This window comes from Elephantulus edwardii, unplaced genomic scaffold (genome assembly GCF_000299155.1).
Source record: "Elephantulus edwardii isolate Elephantulus edwardi_28Jun2011 unplaced genomic scaffold, EleEdw1.0 scaffold00083, whole genome shotgun sequence".
Taxonomy (NCBI): domain Eukaryota; kingdom Metazoa; phylum Chordata; class Mammalia; order Macroscelidea; family Macroscelididae; genus Elephantulus; species Elephantulus edwardii.
Window position 1 is genome coordinate 726,767 of NW_006399833.1, and position 12,619 is coordinate 739,385.

The 12,619-nt window shown below is 36.2% G+C and overlaps 1 protein-coding gene and 1 pseudogene across 1 annotated transcript in view; one reads left to right on the top strand and one right to left on the bottom strand.

Annotated features, from left to right (window-relative positions):
- The window catches only part of LOC102851004 (nik-related protein kinase-like), a 288,384-nt gene that overhangs the window by 31,799 nt on the left and 243,966 nt on the right, over positions 1-12,619 (top strand).
- On the bottom strand, positions 1,382-9,900 carry LOC102845716 (annotated as a pseudogene).

Below are 12,619 nucleotides of genomic sequence, written 5' to 3' on the forward strand. Positions count from 1 at the left end.
CTTGAATTTGCATATGAGTAGTTGGTGGTCTGTTCCACAATCAGCTCCTGGCCTAGTTTTCACAGCTGATATTGAGCTTCTCCAGCGGTTCTTTCCACAGATGTAATCAATCTGATTCCTATGCATACCATCAGGTGAAATCCCGGTATATGACCTGCGTTCATGTCTCTTAAAAATGTATTTGCTATGATCTTTGTCTTCTTGATGTTGAGCTTCAATCCATATTGAATACTACAGTCCTTGACCTTCTGCAGCAAGTGCTTCAGGTCTTCAGTTTCAGCAACCATGGTTGTGTCATCTGCATGTCGTAGGATGTTGATGAGTCTTCCCCCAATCCTGATACCACACTCCTCCTCATAAAGCCCTGCTTCCTGTAAGATATCTTCTGCATACAGATTGAAAAGGTAAAGGGACAGGATGCATCCCTGACATACTCCTTTTCTGATTTTGAACCATGCAGTATTTCCTTGCCCTTTTCTGAGGACTGCTTCTTGGTCCAAGCATAAGTTTTGTATAATAAGCATGATCAAGTGTTCTGAGATTCCCATTTTCCTCAAGGTTAGCCACAATATATTGTGATCCACACAGTTAAATGCCTTTGAGTAGTCAATGACACACAGACATTCTTCTGGTACTCTCTGCTTTTTGCTAAGATCCATCTGACAATGGCAATAATGTCCCTAGTGCAGTGACCTCTTCTGAAAACCCAGCTTGTATTTCTGTCAATGTACTGTTCAAGTCTTTTCTGGATCATCTTCTGCAGGATTTTCCTAGTGTGTGATATTAGTGATATTGTTCTATAATTTCCACACTCTGTCAGGTCACCTTTTTTTTGGAATGGGAATAAATATATATCAGCATGCTAGTCAAGCTAGTCACATTTCCAGGATCGCAAACTAGATGTAGCATGTAGGCATTCTGAATCTGACATGCTTCCCTGCTATAAGCTAATAAAAACCTTATCCTTGACTTTTAAAAACAAAACAACAAAAAAACCCCAACAATGGACAATCCACAAAAAATTCACTAGGGATAGTAGAAAACTTCAAGTTTAGTAAAAACCTTTTTTTAATTTTTCTTAAATAATCTTCATTTAGCTTTCCACATTGTGGAAAACTGAAATATGCACTCTAGACACCATTACCTTTAGATTTCAGAACACTGGTACAAATATCAATTTATGTCAATATTTTATAATCTATCAGAACAACTGTATCCCAACTTATAGACTAAAACAGATGGCAAGCCCTGAACTGCGAGAGGTTTACAGATGAGACTTTAAATCTTAAAGTATTAGGTGTCCCAGAACGATTCTAAACCGCTTGGAAGAGAGTATTTAAAAATCTGTCTGGAAAGTTCTCCATCATAGTCCTTCATGCAGTCATTGCAGCTGCACTCTGTAGGCACCTATCAGCAATTTAACCTTAACAGAGGGTGCTTCTGTCAGTCTTATGAAGAGTTTATTGAGGCCAGCAATAGGACTGATTGAATAAACAAAATGACTATCCAGAAAGACAGGAAGAGGAAATTTATCATTTAAAACTACTGCTTGTACACTACATGGTCCACAGAATCGAGCAGTGACTTCTTTTCCCAAAAAGTTCATATGGAAAATAAAAAGCCGGATACTAGACAGAACCTTCTGGTATATTCTGTGGGGGCTTATAATTGAAATATGTTGAAAAATCTGATCCCTCACAAAGACCATGACATGCTATTGTAAACACTGGTTCTAGCAAAGCAAGACAGGCTTCAAAATATTCCCTTATGGTATCCTCTGCTACTCTTGAAAGTGTTTCTAAATGATTCTTCAGCAGATCATACACCAAAATGTAGTGCACTATTCTGGTGCTTCGACAAAATATTACAGTCTGCTCCATATTCAATAACAAGCCACACAATGTCTGAATTTCCTCTTTTATGGGCCTTCATTAAAGCCATCTCACCATTGTTCTGCTGGACATTCACAAAAACTCCAGCTTCCAAGAGAATAGCCACAGTTGTTAAAAAGTTCTTCTCAGCTGCGTGAATCAGTGCAGTGGTCCCATTCTTCTGTCTCCCTTTCACTTTGGCTCTTTTTTTGAAGATAAGTCTGAGGAGGTCATCCTGCCTTCCAGCTGCAGCAAGCATCACCAGAGTCATCCCACTTGAATCCTCTTATTCCAGGTTGTATTCTTCACTTGGATTAAGTGCAATCTTCACAGTAATTTAGTTCCCATTTTTCACAGCATCCCTTAATAAATTACTTAGAATTGCATCTGCTGTGATAAAATTCTCATCTTCTCCAACAGATGCTTTTGAAAATCTTCTGGTTTCATCCATCCCAACTACAAGGCCATTACCAAATTCAAAAGTTGTTGCTTGCTATCAGAACTTTCATCTGCTTGATAAACACGGCCTACAACTTCTTGATCACCTCAGACAGCTATATATGCCCAAGTATCTATCTCATCTCTCGTATTTCTCCTATCTTTAAGAAACCTGCTATCCTTGGCTTTGTGATCTTCTGTAATTTTATAATCCAGTGGTATTTCTTCTTTCTTTCGAATATTTTGAGTTCATTTTTTCCTTCCGTGGTTACTTTAAATATATCAAATGCACTCCTGATTTCCTTAAATTTCTTTAATCCCTTTGGCTCTTTTCTGCCTTTTTCATCCTTGTCAGAATTATGTCTTTTCTGGTATTTTTTTGGGGGGGGTCACTTTTTTTGATCTCTTTTTCCTTTCCAGGTGAATCAATGGAGCTGATGCCTCTCTCTTCTCCAGCCTTTTGTGCTAGGACAGATGGCGATGTCTCGGTGGCACTTTTACCTTTGTCTTGATTCCTTTGCTTTTTCTATGTATTTTTCTTCTCTGAAAAAAGGTCATTGGTATCTAGCTTTTTGATCTCTTTATGTTCTTCAGTTTTCCTTACTTTCTTCTTTTTCCTCTCTGTCCTCATATCACTATCCTCATCAGCACTTACTTTGTCATCTAGTTGCTTATCAAAAACCTATGAAACTGTATCTCGACCCAGTTTATTCTTTTGCTTCTCTTCTTTGTCAGAATGTAAATAAATCTTCATTGTCATCATCTTGAGAAAGTGAAATGAATACTTGATTCAGACTCCTGAGATTCAGTGTATTTGTCTTTTTTTTCTGTTTTCTTTAACATTTTCTCTTACTTTTGCCTAAAAATCTTTTACTTCATTCTTTTTCACTTTCTTTAATTCTTTTGGATCATCTTTCTTGGACTTTTTAAATTCCTTTAAGTCTTCTTTGACATCCAGTATTCTTTCCTTTGTCCTTAAATCAAAACCTAAATTTTCTGTGGAGCTCTCCAGATCTGAGGTGGACTTATCTTTTACTTTCCCAGTCTTTGATTTTCTCTTTTTCAGATCATCTGGCTTTTCTCCTCTCTTTGTCTTAATTTTTTCTTTTTCTTCTTTGAAGCTGTATCTTCCTTTGTCTCATTCTGCTGATAACTATCAGAGTTTGCTTCAAATATGTCATTAGTTAAAGATAATCTCTGAATATCCTTCTTTATTGATTTAGTTTTGTTGTTGGCAACTTCCTAAATTCAAGCAGAACTTCTTCGCAGTCTTCAAAGTGAACCTCAGGTATAACCTGGTGTATATCCTTTGCATCGAACTTTGTAAAGAATGCTACCTCCCTAGGTCTTCATGTCCAGGATCTCCTCTTCAAACACATCCTCCCCATCTACCTCACTGTCCTCAACTGTCTCCACTACTTTTGAGGGCGAGTCCTTCTCTTCGCCCACTGCTCCAGCTCCTTCTCCTTCGACTATGGGAGACTCATCATTGCCGTCAGCACTTGGAACAAGAAGCGCAGTTGTTGTTAGTCCCTCGGCTGCAGGTGATGCCACGATAACAAGAGGTCAGCAAATGGGCCATTCTCTCTTGATCATATGTTATTTCTGGAAATTCTTCTGTCTCAGCCAATTCTTTTTGATACAATGACTATGTATACTCCTTCCTTCTTCTTTTAATCATTCTATTGAATCATTCAATATTCTGCCTATAACATCTTTAAACATTGCAGCTCGTGGCCTGAATTTATTCTTTAGTTCTTTCAGCTTAAGAAATGCTGAGCAAGTTTAGCCCTTTTGATTTTCTGACTCCAACTCCTTTCATTGTAGTATTTTGCCTTGTCTTCCTGAGCAGCCCTTTGAAATCTTCTATTCAGCTCAACTTCTTGATTTCTTCCCTTTGCTTTGGCTTCAGCTCTCTAGTGCAATATTCAGAATTTCTTCTGACATCCATTTTGGTCTTTTCTTCTTCTTCTTCTTCTTCCTTCTTTGTAATGACTTTTTGCATTCTTCATGACCGATATTCTTGATATCTTTCCACCGCTTATCTGGTCTTCATTCATTAGTGCTCAAGGCCCCAAACCTATTCCTGAGTTGATTTTTAAATTTATGGGAGATAGACTCAAGATCAAATTTCTATTCCTGTGGATATGATTGAAATTTTTTTTGTTTTAATTTGAACTTGCATATGAGCAGTTGATGATCTATTTCACAATCAGCACCTGGCCTGGTTTTTACTGCTGATATTGAACTTCTCCAATGGTTCCTTCCACAGATATAATCGGTCTGATTTCTGTGCATCCGATTAAGTAAAATCCATGTGGATAGCCTGTAGTTATGTCTCTTATAAAGGGTATTTGCTATGAATAAATCACTGATTGTACAGAAGTCTATCATTCTATCTCCAGCCTCATTTCTGTCACCAAGTCCATGTTTTCCAACTACTGATCCTTCTTCCTGGTTCCCAACTTTTCCATTCCAGTCACCCATTATTATTAATGCATCTTGGTTGCATGTTTGATTGATTTCTGACTTTAACTGTTGATAGAAATACTCTATTTCCTCTTCTTGGCTCTGGTTATAGGCCCATAAATTTGAACGATAGTAGTATTAACAAGTTTTCCTTGTATGCATATGGATATTTCCCCATCACTCACAATATTGTATTTCAAGATGGATCTCAAAATGGCTTTTTTATCTATGAAAGTGACCCCTTTATCTCTCTAAATTCAATAATTTACAGGAACTGAGAATAGAAAGGAATGGGAAAATGTTAAGATAACCTTTTCAATGAAGGGTAAAATTCACCTGAAGGAGGATAAATCTGAGGCCCATTGACACATGAGCCTGGTGCATAGTTGGAAATTAATACTGGTAGATGGAAGGCAATATTCTAAATACCTTATTGTTCTAGAAGTTAAAAACATACCATGGATGCAAAATTGAGTGCTTACTTTTTTAATATTTTTTTAAAATTTCAATTGTGATTTTAATGAAAGTTTACAGAAAAGTCAGATTTTCATTCATTCATTGTTGCACATTTTACTCCCTCTCCCTCCCTTCCCCCTCCCCTAGCTGACTTTAAAAAAAATTCATTCATTGTTGCACAATTACCTCCCTTCCCCTTTCCCCCAATCCTCTTTATTGTACCTCTTAATCTGGGGTGTTTTCGTACACATAATTGCCTAATCCTATCTTCCTTTTAGACAGTTCTTTCCTTCATCTATTACAATGCATTGTTTATTATCCATCCATTCTTATCCTACTCTCTTCCCAATTCTTCATGTCAGTTTTGCTTTATAAGAGTGGTGCTAGGTAGAATTTGTCCTTTTGTGTCTTAGATAATTCCCTAAGCATAATATCCTCCAGAATCGTCTATGTTGTATAATGTTTTATGAGTTCATTGTTTTTCAGTGCTGTGTAGTATTACATTATATGAATATACCATGTTTTTTCTATAAATTTGTTTGTTGATGGGCACTTGGGTTGCTTCCATTTCTTTGCTATTGTGAATAATGCAGCATTAAGTGCATAAATCTGCTTGGATGGAAGTTCTGGTTTATTTACAGGCTAATCCCAGTAGTGGCTTTTGAGATTAGAACAACCACCTGCCCCATTGAGTTCGAATGGATCATAACCCAATTAATTAATTGCCTATCTTTCTCCCCTGAAGCAGCTGGTGGTTTCGAACCGTATGTCTTCAAGATTATTGTGGAGTTTCTTGCCACTAGGCTACCAGAGTCCCTTAGTAGTAAGTAGGTTAAGTCAAGCATATAAAGAAGTGTAATTTCAATAATGAATACATTACTGAATAGCTTTTCCCCTAGAAGTGTATATGGGAAATAATTTCCTAAATACTGTGCCTCCTCAAATTTTATTTATTCTAGAAACCACTGCTTGACTTATTGCTTCACCAAACAGGTGAATTTGAGGTCTTATAAGTTACAGTTCCTGAATTTTAATTTGGAACTAGAACAGAAATAAAGGAAAGATGCACTATCTTTAAAGTTAAGGACACAAGATTTATGATATTTTAAATTAAGTTTCAGAAACATGATATTGGCATTTATGTTGCTAAGCCACTAAGCCAACTGGATAAAGATTTGAGTATTTTTCCTTTTAGGCTGAAATTACACTGTTTATTGGCTTAACAAATGTCTAGCATTGTGAATGCTTTCTTTTTATGTAGAAAAGTTTCCTTATCTCCTTGCTATTTTGCAAATATAGTCCTTTTAGTCAGCCAACAAATATTACTTGCATGCCTATAAAGTGAAAAATACATTTCTTTACACATTGCATACCTCAGAAGCAGAAGCTGAAGCTGAGTTGAAGCCAGAAGCATACTAGTTTGTTGTTCTTTTCTAGTGTAGTACCACAAGGCCATGGACCACCTTTGTCCCACCTTCTCTTTATGATAGAATCCCTTTGTAATGTGTGTCTCAAAAACAGAGATTGAGGCTTTCCTAACGAACCCTTAGTCAGCTCTAGAATAGAAAACATTTACTATGTACATTCAGAAAATATTGTTTTGAATGATTAAAATAGCCCATAATGAAAAGTCATATACATAAATATTTAATTACCACTCTGTCCCAAGTACTGTGCTAGGCATCAGGTATTAGTTATGCTGATCAGAAAACATTTTGGAGCAAGTCATCAATATTCATTGAATCTTCGTAAGGATGAGGAAAAGATATTTCCCATATAACTATGGCTTCTGTATTTTTTGAAGGAGTCACAAGTAACAGGACAGAAGCAGAGAAATAGATATGGAATAAAGGAAAGGATTTCTGGGTATTGTAAATAACCAAAAACTGGTCTGTGTGAAGTCATTTAGAGGTGTCTCAGAAGAACAGCTTGGCAATCTATTTCCAGAAGCTTACAGCCATTGAAAATTATGTTCAGTAGAATTCTACCGTGAAATTCTAGGGTCATTGGAATTGACTAGTAGCAGTGGGTTTGATGTAAAAGAAGTAAAAAAATAAATAGTAAAGAGGTCAAAGAAGTAAGGAAATAGTAGTTTTTCGTGAATGCAAAAAAATATCTAATGAACCTTCTGAGACATAAAGAACAAGATTTTTCCTCAATAAGACAACAGAGGTTAAATATTTGGAGTAGGGGTGACAAAGAAGCACAATAGGCTAAATACATTGAGTCTCAGGGGACCATATTAATGGACAGTACTGAGACTTAAATACTTCGGCGAAAACTTAACATCTATTCTTATCTTATCAAGTGTTGGGGACTTTCGTTCATAGAGTTGCTATGAGTCGCCTACGACTCGAGGACACTTAACAACATGGAGAGACCAGTTGGCCTAGTGGACCAAAAGTGATGCTACCAAGCCAAAGGTGGATGACTCTAATCTGTGGCCCTCAGGCCTGCTTTTAATTGTTTTTGGTTAAACATTCTTCTAGGTCATATAGCCCTGGTGTGTCCGTTTGCCATGCAGAGGTAACATGTGGTTGCTGTGAAGCTGAACACTGTGACACTGACGTGCCAAATGCGACAACAGTTACCCATGGTGGACAGTGTTTGGTGGAGCTCCCTGATTAAAACAGCTTGGAAGCAAGAGTGGCATCCACTTCCGTAAATAGCTTGCCTCTGGATAGACTCCAGAGCACTTAACAGCAACAACAACAACATCCTTATCTTATCCGTGTCATCTCTCTACTTATGGAACATTACCAAGCCTCTGAGTGGTAGGCTTGTCTTTTTGTTTCTGTGTAATACTAGAGTTTACTTTTGGCTCCCAATAAATCTGGAGAGGAGAAGTAGTTAGTAGAAATCAGATGGGGAGGGAATGTATTCTCAAGGGACCATGATTAAAATTTTTTACAACAACTCTAATTTATTTAATAAATCCACAGATGTATATGTTCAGAAATAGAACTTCTTGATTTGATGGACAATATTCTTGCTATCTTCCCACAGCTCATCTGGTCTTAATTCATTAGTATTCAAGGCCTCGAACTTGTTTCCATGTTGGTTTTAAAATCAAGGGACATAGAATTAAGATCAAATTTTTATTCCTGTGGATATTATTTGACTTTCTTTAGCTTTAATCTGAACTTACTTATGAGTAGTTGATGGTCTGTTCCATTATCTGCACCTGGCCTAATTTTTACTGCTGATATTGAACTTCTCTAACAATTCCTTCCACAGATATAATCTATCTGATTCTTGTGCATACCATCAGCTGAAATCCATGTGTATAGCCTGTGTTTATGTTACTTATGAAAAAGGTATTTGCTATGAATAAATCATTGATTGTACAAAATTCTACCATTCTATCTCCAGCCTAATTTCTTTACCAAATCCATGTTTTCTGACTACTGATCCTTCTTCTTGGTTCCCAACTTTTGCATTCCAGTCACCCATTATCATTAATGCATCTTGGCTACATGTTCAATCAATTTCTGACTGCAGAAGTTGGTAGACATCATCTACTTCCTCCTCTTTGGCTCTGGTCATTGATGCATAAATTCAAATGAAAACAGTATTAACAGATCTTCCTTGTATGCCTACAGATATTATCCTGTTGCTCACAATATTGTATTTCAAGATGTGTGGTTGGGTAAGACAAAAATCATTAGCTTATATCTTCTGATAACTTACTCCAGTTGGGTTTAATAAGTTTTTCTAAGAATAGAAAAGATTAGTTTAAATGATTGGAGAGAAATACACATCACTAAGTAAAAACAAAGACTAATGGACTCTTTATAAGATTGTGCCTTTAGTCAATCAGATAAGAATTCCAACCATTACAATTTTTTATAAAATGTAAGCAAATATCTGTGAGAGGATAGAATGTATCTACTTAAATGTAGACATACAAAATTGCCTAATTGATGGTTAGCTTATAAATTTACATTCAATTTTTCATATTTCAGTCTATGTTGATAAAGATAATGTAATAAATATGAAAGTGGTTGAAGTATCAAGAATTCTTTATTTCTTTGATCCTTAGTAGTTGATAACCAAAAAAATCTAGCAGCTATATTATAGTGAAATGCTATATAGCTTCACTATATTTTATGAATGATACACTTTGGAAAATAGCATTAAAGTACCTCTTTCTATTGAAATAAGTGAGAGGGACTTGACTTGATTTTGGGATAAAACTTTCTGACTTTATACAATATTTATTTATCTGTGTATAGAGGAAACTCTGGTAGTATGGCAGTAAAAGCAGCTGCTAACTGGAAGGTCAGTGGTTCAAACCGGATTATAGCATTTGAAACTGTATACAGCATTCTGTTTTGTAGGATTGTTATGAGTTTTAATCCATTCAGGGATAACAGGTTTGTTTGGATTGAGTTTTTTAAGATTTTTGTAGGTGATGAAAATACTTGCATTTAGAAATTAATGTGCTACTCTTGCTCTCTTTGGATGCCAGAGGGGGGGAAATGGGAACATCTTACAGTTTTATGAGGCTGGAACTACTCTGAAGGCAGGCAGTAAGCTATTAAAAGGAAAAGAAGAATAATACCTGAGATTATTAAAGAATATGAAAAGATATAATCATTTCTTTATCTGAAATTTAATTTTCCCTTGTGTAGCTACCATCTAGGTTATATTTCTCTTCTGCCATAGCGAAAGAGAGGAGAAAAAGAAGGGGACATGTTTTGTGTTAACTCAGTTGGAGAAATGATAATATGAAGGCAGTTTATATATAATTTGTGTTGGAAAAAACAGGAAAGCTCCTTTGAGGTATGTCTTTTTTAGGTAGAGTCCTATTATAGTTAGGAAAGGAGATTGGATTGTTCATGGTCCCCTGAGGGAAAAGAAGATTGATTATATTCTGAGCCAGTAATATTTTGTATAAATCATTAACTCTGAAGGGGGGATAAAAACCAACACAAAAAACCCGAGAATGAAAAACATTACTATGATAAAAAAAACAAAACAAACAAACCCAAAACTCCAACCAGTCTGAGTCCTCAGCAAAGTACAATGTTGTTTTAACTGTGGGGTGGGGGAAGCACAAAATTAAATAAAGCTATTTTACATATACCTATACCGATAAGATGAGGAATACATAAGATGGCATTTGGAATTTTAGTCAATTTGGAGACAGTAATACAATATTGTAAAAATTGTTAGGGGTTTTATTTGCACTATTTCATAAATAGAGAAAACTAAGGGCCCAAGAACTTGGAAAGCTGACTCAATTCACCAAGTGAGTAAGTTGTAAAACTGAGAGTGGAACTGTGATTTGCCTAACTTGGTTTTGTGCTCCCAACCACTGTCTTATATTTAGCTCAATGTGTACACAACCAAAATCTTTTGCCTTTGAGTTGATTCCAATCATACTGTCTTCAGACTATCATTCCAGTAGCTGATTTTTTTTGGAGGCAAACTATCAGACCTTTTCCCCTCAGCACCTCCAGATGAATTCATAGTCAACCTCTTAGTTACTAGCTGAGCAAAAATGTTGTGCCACCCAGGGATCTGCAGCTTGTATAAGTGAGGGTTAAAAAAGTATTCATCTAGATCAGCCAGAAGAAAATCAAACAAAAACCTACACAAGTTGCAAAAGTTTACAGAAACTGATGAGCTAAGATCAGTGATGAAGATCTCTAATGCTATGACTAGATTTCCTTTGCACTGTGCAGCAATTCATATGCAAGTCTGAAATGTTGTGTGATTACTTTGTTGGAGTCTTGAAGAGCTAGGGAGAACTTCTCCAGTGAGACTTAATAGAATTGCAAAAATAGATGAAGACCAGTTTCCTATTCAGATTTCTGGAAGCACTTATAAAGGCACAGAAGAACGTGTTACATTTTCACGCTCTGCCTAAATGAGTCTGATTCACTGAGGAGCTCTACAATTAGGATTTTTTTTCTTCATTACTTCTCTTCCTGGGAACTCCAAGGATTAGAGAAAAGCTAGAAACACTCAGAGGTCATATTTTGGGCATTTCTTGGAAAGAGATAACATTCTGGGAAAGATAGAGGACCAGCAAGAGAGAAGAAAACTTTCAATGAGATGACTTGACATAGTGACTAAAAATGGGCTAGAAAATAATGGAGATTTTTTAGGATGATGCAGACTAGGGCAAGGTTCTAATATATTGTTCATAGAATTGCTAGCATCTAATAAGAGCATGAAAGGGTCATTGAAGGTTATTGTTCAAAGATAAAACAGAGTTTCACCATTCCCTTTGTGAAAAATTTGATTGGGGATGACTTTAAGAATTAATTAATTTTTAATGTGTGTTTTATAATAAATGCATAAATGAAAGTTTTAGAAATACACACATCCTTGCTTACAGAAAGTGAAGAAGACTTGAAACACTTGCTGGTTGATATCAGACACTTTATACAGCCTTCAATATGGATTCAATTTCAGCATCAAGAAAAAAAAAGTCCTCACCACCAGACCAATATAGGTGGCATCATGATAAATGGAGAAAAGACTGAAATTTTCAATTGTCTTATTTTACTCGGATCCATAATCAACACTGACGGTAGCAGCAGTAAAGAAATCAAAAGATGTGTTGCATTGGGAAAATCTGCTGCCAAAGACCTCTTCAAAGTGCTAAAGAGCAAGGGTGTCAGTTTAAAGAGTAAGTTTTACCTAGTCTAAATCATGATCTTTTCAGTTGCTTCCTCTGCGTTAGAAAGTTGGACAATGAATAAGGATAACAGAAGAATTAACATGCACATCACCGGAATATCAGAACAGGAAGAAGCAAGTAAAGGCACTGAGAAAGTTGTGGAAGAATTACTAGAGGAAAACTTCCCAGGTATAATGAAGAATGACAGAATATATATATATATGAAGCTCAGCAAACACCATATAGACTAGACCCCAAAAGAAAAACATCAAGGCATATCATAGTTAAATTTGCCAGACCAAAAGATAAGGAAAGAATTCTGAAAGCAGCAAGGGGGAAACAAAGAGTAACCTGTAAGGGAGAACAGATAAGATTAAGTGCCGATTTCTCAGCAGAAACCATGCAGGCAAGAAGGGAATGGAAGGACATATATCAAACACTCAAAGAATACAACTGTCAACCAAGAATACTGTACCCAGCAAAATTATCCATCAAGTATGAATGAGAGATCAAGAAATTCCCAGAAAAGCAGAACCTAGGAGAGTTTGCAAAAATAAGACCAGCATTGCAGGAAAGACTCAGAGATGTCCTCCTTACAGAGACACCACAGAAGCGTCATAGACCAAAGCAACTAGCAAAAACACCAAAAAGAACTCAACACAATAAAAGCTTGCCTCTCAATAATCACACTGAATGTGAATGGTTTAAATGCACCACTGAAGAGAAAAAGAGTAGCAGACTGCATAAAAAA